Consider the following 7,809-nt stretch of genomic DNA (forward strand, 5'->3'; position numbering starts at 1 on the left):
GGATCAATGTCACTCCTGAGGATTTTATAAATATTTTGGATTTAAATTGACAAAAATTTTACTTTTTCGCTGTGAATTTATGATAGGCCGCTCGCTACTGTATACATAGTAAAATATAACAATAAAGCAATAAATTAAGAATTGATTTTTGTTTTTCCTGAAAAAAAAGAAAAAGTAAAAAGTAATTTTCAAGAATTTCAAGTTCAAATTTTCCATGAAAATGTGAATTTATTTGTTTCATATTTACTTAAAAAATATTGTAACATCCCTTTAAGATTATTGAGATTGAGAGGTTGACAATTTTAATAATGATTTTTGTAAAATTCTGCCGAATATTTGATAGAAACTTTTTTTTTCCATATTTAATTTTTAATTCGATGTGATTTACTCAAACAAAAATTTTTTTGGATTAAAGATTTAATTTTTATAAAGTTTGACAAAATAAATTTTGACATTGATTTAAAAAAATAACGAAGTAGTTCTTATCTTCATTGTAAAATCATAACCAAAACGATAAAAGCCAACCGCTAGCGATTTCCGTTGTTAACTCAGAACAAGAGCGGAACGACGAAATCAACTGAGTATTTCGCGTATAATGTCACACACACATAGAAACAAAGAATATAAAAAAAACCGCAAGCGGTAAAGAAGAAATTTAGCCTATTTTACTGCCAGTGTTGAAATTCCCAATAATTTCGCTTAATTCTGGGCAATCCCACTTAAATGTGTTTATTCTATATGTATTCTGACATTTCGCCGCGGAAAATCGCACTATTCTGTTTTCAAATTTTTAATTCTAGTATTATAAAGCAATCAAATAAAGTTCCTACCATATTAAACCCAAACCCAAAAAACCACGAGTTCGTATTGTGGGTATTTCGGATGATATAGCTGAAAATGATGTTGTTAAAAAATTAAAGCTTCAAAATGATTTTTTAAAAGATAGCGTTGTTGAACTAAAGGTATTCTTCAAAAATAAGTATAAATTTAACCCTTATGTGGCTGTGATAGAAACAGATGTAGTTTCTTATAATAATATTATGAAAGAAGGAAATGTTAGATTAGGTTGGAATTTATGTAAAGTATATGAGGGAATATACTTTAGGCGATGCTATAAATGCTTGGGTTACCAACATTCCAGTAAGGAGTGTACTGCTTCTACGAGGACTTGTTTTAAATGTGCAAAAGATTATGACGAAACTCACGAATGCAATATAGATATCTATGAATGCGTTAATTGTGTAAAAATGAATCGCGATTTCAAGTTAAATCTTGATACTCGTCATAATGCTTTTGACTCTGTGAATTGTGAAGTATTCAAAAGAAAATTAAACATGAAAAAGAAAAAAATATTTTAGCAATTAAATGAAACTTCAGTTCTAAGATGTGCTTATTTGAATATTGCTGGTTTACTGAATAACTTCAATGAATTAGAAGCTTATATAAAAAAACAAGACTTAGACATAATTTTTTTAAGTGAAACACATGTTACGGAAGAGATATATGAATCAGAGTTCTCGCATACTGGTGGCGTTTCTATTTATATTAAGAAAACATTAACTTTTGGCATTATGTATTCATTTAAAACGAATTATTTATGGATTTTGTCTATTAGAATTTTTCTCAGTGGTACAAGTTGGCTTTTTTCAGCTCTATACAGATCACCTGCAAGAGAATATTCCATTAGTCAATTTTATGATACATTTAGTGAATTTTGTAAAACCCATTTGGAAACAGAAACACACTGCTTAATTTTGGGTGATTTTAATATTGATTTATTAAAAGGAGAATCTCGCGAAATGATAAATAAAATAAATGATGAAGGGTTGAAGCAAATTATAAATGAACCTACTAGAATAACGCAAAATTCAATGACGCTAATTGATTATGCTTTAGTTAAAAATTATTGTGATAGCGTAATTTATAAAATTGATCATTGCAATCGTATATCTGACCACGAAACTGTTCAAATTGAAGTAAAAAATAGCAAATTTGAGAATAATAAATGTAAAAAAATCAGTAAAATTAAATATATCAGAGAAAATTATAATGAAATCTTAAATGCAATGAACTTTCAAGATATAACTTCATTTAATGACATACATAAAATGGCTTGGAACTTTCAAAACAATATGATAAAATCAGTTGAAAAAATTACAATATCAAGAATAATTACGCAAATAAATAAAATGCCAGGTTGGTATAACTGTGAGTTAGACCGTTTGAAACAAATAAAAACTACCAGTTACATGAATGCAGTATACAGTCGTGGAAATCCTGCTTGTTGGGATGAATATCGAAATATACGTAACTTTTATAAACAAGAAATAATAAAAACAAAGGACAAGTATATAAAAGACCAAATACAAATTAATGCAAAAGATCAGAAAGTACGTATTATGGAAGACTATAAAAAATTTGGTATTAAATAAAAGAAACGATAAAATATGAATAAAAAAAAGAATAAAAATATGAATAAGAAAAAAGATTGTAATGGTTTAGATATTAATATGTTACTGGATTCATTTGAAATTATTGGACCAGCGTTATTATCTATTGTAAATAGATCAATGAATACAGGATTATTTCCGGAAAGCTGGAAAAGGTCAATTGTTTTACCAGTTCTAAAAGTGAAAAATTCCACTAAAGCTGAAGATTTTCGTCCTATAAACATGCTGCCAATTTATGAAAAAGTGTTGGAAAAAGCTGTATGTATAAAATTAGAATCCTATCTCGAGCGGAACAATATTTTGGTACAGGAGCAATCAGGCTTCCGGAAAGGATTCTCTTGTGAAACGGCTTTAAACTGGGTTACGTTTGAATGGAAAGAAATATTTGATAATAATGGTGTTGTAGTTGCGGTCTTCCTTGATTTTAAACAGGCTTTTGAGACCATCGATAGGTACATTTTACTAGAAAAATTAAAGCAATATGGTATATGTGAAAAGGAGAATAATTGGTTTCGATCCTACTTAACGGGCAGATCACAAAATGTAAAAGTAAATGGCATCACATCAAGCAATAAATTAAATATTTTGGGAGTTCCCCAGGGCTCTGTGTTGGGAGTAATATTGTTTTTAATTTATATAAACGATATTGGTAACGTCTTACAATTTTGCAGAATCGCTTTACTTGCTGATGACTGTCTTGTATATATAACTAGGAAAAATGTAACGGAGTTGGTTTCAAAACTTAATCTTGATTTGCAAAACATTTATAATTGGTTAAATATGAATAAAATGAAACTAAATGTATCGGTATAAATACAACAGCAGAAATCAATTTGAACATAAATGGAGAAATGGTTGAGGTAGTATCAAGTATAAAATATCTAGGTGTTATAATAGATAATAAATTGAAGTTTGACGAACATCTAAACAAGGTCTGCTCAAAGATTTCCAAAAAAATTGGTTTTCTGAGGAGACTAAGAAATAGTATGAGCAAGTCAACATCATTAATGCTGTATAACTCCTTGGTATTACCTCATTTTGATTATTGTTCGACAATAATTTTTTCATGTTCGTCGGGGTTGAAAACAAGACTTCAAACTCTTCAAAATAAGGGCATGAGAACTATTTTAAAATGCAGTGTATATACACCTGTAATTTATATGTTGCAGAATCTTCAGTGGATGACAGTCAACCAAAGAATTGTATTTAAAATTTTAATTTTTGTATTTAAAATGAAATATAATTTGCTCTTACTTGGTTAGAAAACTTCAATATGTTAGCGATGTCTAACCGTACAACTTGAGAAACACAAACAATTTTAGACTTACAACGCAGAATTCTCTAATGTACAAAGGTTTACAGTTATATAATCATTTGCCAAATTTAATCAAAATTGAATCCAATATTAAAAAGTTCATAGCAGCAATAACTGATTTCATAAAACAAAATTTTTAATAAAAAGGATTTGGCAAAATCATTAAAGTTTTAAATTTTAAAATAACTTTGCATTTTACTTTCTTTGAAATTAAATGAATTACTTATAATATTAAAGTTTTAAATTTTGAATTTTTTATTAAAACTAAATATTAATTTGAATTTAATATTTTTCTTGGAAATTTTTAATCTAGATTTAATTAATTAAAATTGTAATTTATGCATTACACTTTAAATATAAAATTAATTTTACATTGTGATATGTTATAGACTACAAAAACTTGTAAATATGTATTATTGTTATATAAAGTAAAAGTTTTTTCAAAAACTAATAAATAAATAAATAAAAATAAAATAAATAAATAAATATTTATATTATTATTTTTTGAGAGAACACAAAGTGCTAGACTAATTTCGCAAAAAACTTGCAAATGACATTTCTGATTACAGATTTAATTCATATTGAATTTCTCGATTATAAACTTTTTTTACGGTTGTTACTCACTATAATCAATATAAAAAAGGTTTTCACGTAGCAATGCAAATAAGTCTAATATCGGAGCATCGGAGTCGCCAGAGCTATCACATCGGACGTCGGAGTATCGGAGCAGATATTATTGTTGTTTCATATAAAAAAAGTATGCATGGATGTTTTTTTAAAGACTAAAATATACTCGAAATTTTATAGTCAACGTTATGCATTCACCTGCACTTTTTTACTTTGAAATTTAAATTTTGTACTAGGTCGTTCCCATGAGAGACTGTGCACCAGTTTTATTTGATCTTACGACAATGAACAGCTTTGTGAAGACCCTCAATGTAAAGCACCATTATAATACTATAATATTATAATGTTAACATGTGCACATATATGTACATAGATATATTTAAGTGACTTACATTGTTTTGACTACAGAATAACGAATTTGATACTTTTTCGAGTTTTTGTTAGAAATTTGCTTTCATGTCCATACATTCAATTTTGATTTATCAAAACATTTTGTTTTTGTTCCAATTTTGTTTTTGGTGTTGTTGGCATTTTATAAAATTTATCATAGTATCTATATAGTTAGGCGGTTACTATAAAGATGAGACACATTAGTCTGGACACTACCATAAGTACCAATTTTTTAGATTATACGAGTATTTAATTAAATAAAGTGTACAACAAGCATATTGTGTAGGACATGAAAATTTTTTATTCATATTGTATTTATCAAAAAAAAAAAACTTTGTTAAAAGTTTTTGTATCTACAATTTAGTGTTCTAAATTATTTGAAAAGGTTTCAGGTTTTATTCTGCTTTAGAGTTAAATTATAAAAATTAATTTCTTGAAAATTAGCATTACCATTATGAAAATTAGATATACAAGAAAAATAAATAAAAATAATATAATAGAAACGCAATTTATAAAAAATTAAATAGTTTTCATACTAAAATTATTCTTTTATGTTCAGTGTGACAAGTCAAGTTGACAGCAGCAGCAGCTTCAGATGTAGTAACTGCGACTGTATTTTTGTGCTTTAAGATTCATAAAGTGTCACTTTGTTTATATTAGAATTATAAAAACAAGTGTAAATAAGTATAAAAATTAGTATAAAATTATTTTGTGAAATATAAAGCTATTGTCTTTGGTAGTCTCCAATTTTTCTCATGTTAGTGACATTTTTTGGGTATTGTTGGAAAGGTCACGAAGAGCATGGCCAATTTCGTTCAGCAATTTTTTTGAAAATTTTTATTAGAAGGCCTGAGGTTCCAAAAATGTGACACGGTCGCAAATTTTATCGAAGCGATCTAAAACTTTTGTCATAAAAAATAGCTTTGGAAACGAATTCTGGAATACATTTTTTACGTGTGTATATGTATATGTTTATTAATTGACATTATGACAAAATAATATCTTTATTAGCTACAGCACTTCTAGTTGAGTTGCCAAACATTAAAATTTCAATTTATTATGCCAAGATTCGTAGAAAATAATTATCTAATTATTAAAATAATTCAGAATTAATTTATATTTTATACATTAATGCAATATATACACATACATACATGCTTCTATATTTACAAACATAATTATGTTTTGATGATTTCTTGAAAAATATAGATTAAAAATAATAATTTCGCTTTCATATATGTAGACATGAAAATTTAATATTTTAAGAGTTTCATACTAAAAGAAGAGCATATAAATTTAATAAAATCAACACAAAAAAAAAAAAAAAAGTAGAAGTACAAAGATTTCCCAGAAAAATTTATTGAAAGCTTTATAATCACATTAACGTTTCGTTAAACTCACATTACTCCCATTTTCCTTGAAAATTTACTTATTTGTACAGCATTCTCATAATTTCATAGGGCTTGCATGTAAGTTAGAAAATAAAGTATGTGATTCTAACATTTGAACAATGATAAATTGTACAAAAAACAGAAAAAGAGGAGTTTGTATCACCAACTTAAAATGTCATATAAGGATTAAGAATTTTAAATACTATATAAAACCATTTTGAGCCCAATATTGTTAAAAGGCATGATAGAAAGGAGGAATGAAGATTTTTGTTAGTAAATGTGCACATGTAATAATAAAAGCGCGTGTATTAATAAGATGTATGTGAAAAGGGAAGAAAAAATCAAAGTTCCTTGCTTTATTATATTATATCAAGTATGTAAGTTTGTTAAACTTGAGTGATACAATTACGAGTTGAGGATAAAATTGGTTTGAATTTTATTACACCTATAAATTTGATTCGTTTTTTTTTTCACTTGGTTTTATGAAAGATGTTGGGTATAGATATTAGAAATAGACTAGAATTTCATATATACGTGTGTAAGTTAAACAAAAAAAAATTATTTTTCCATGTATTTAGATCAGAAATTCATAATCGGATATAAAAGACAGAAGAAAGTCTATAAAAGTGTAAATTCATCATCATATCAACACCCCAATCAACCTATTGTATGTCACATATGTATATGTTTTCAGTATATACGTTAGGTTATTTATGCGAGTTATATATGTGAATGTATAAAAAGAAAAAGAAACTGTTTAAAATTATAATTTATTTTTTACTTTCTCGTGATTATAAAGAAAATGGAAACACTGTCAATACTGTTTGTGGCTAAAATTATTAGCGCGGTCTTATTAAAGAACTTACCAATTAATATTAAAAAATATGATGTGGCCAGCACCTAACCAACCGCAAAGTGTGCTTTTTCGGCAATATATGAGGAAAACTCTATTAATCTAGCTCTTTTTTCTTACCTATTTTACTTTTCTACATCAAAATTAGTCATTTTTAATAATTAGTTTTTGTAAATGCAGTAACACTTGAATGCAAATTCAAAAAAAATTTAAAATGACAATTTTTTGCGCTAGTAAACCTGAAAAAAAAAACTGAAACTTATGACTTTGCAAAATTATGTGTAAATGACTTTTTAGAAAAGGGCCTCATTATTATTAGGAGAAGATTGTGAAAAAATATTCTTTAAATGCTTATTTAATCTTTTATGACAACGACTAGTACTAAGGGGGGTTTCGTTTATGTACGCTGCGTTGAAAGTTCTACTAAAATTTTTAAATCGCAGCGTTAAACAGTACCCAAATGTTTAGCTAAGTTTTTTTTTTGTTTACGCAGTCTACAAATTCTGAAACTTCTAAATAATCAGTCGTTCGAAAATAACAGAAATGATATTGTTTATGAAATGGTATCCCAATATTTTTCGCTTTCCAATTCACTGCAAAACAAGGAAATTTTAACAAGATTTGAAAACTGAAAGAAGACTTAGTTTAACAACCCTTCAATATCTGATTTTTGATTTTTAAATTAAAAAAAAAACAAAATTTCATGAGGCAGCGACAAAATTATAATAGAGGTTCGCGTTTTATTTTTTCAGGTTATGTACCGTGAATTTTCGAACGTACTAC

The sequence above is a fragment of the Condylostylus longicornis genome, unplaced genomic scaffold (assembly GCF_029603195.1).
Source record: "Condylostylus longicornis isolate FDR11 unplaced genomic scaffold, ASM2960319v2 ptg000072l, whole genome shotgun sequence".
In the NCBI taxonomy this organism is placed as follows: domain Eukaryota; kingdom Metazoa; phylum Arthropoda; class Insecta; order Diptera; family Dolichopodidae; genus Condylostylus; species Condylostylus longicornis.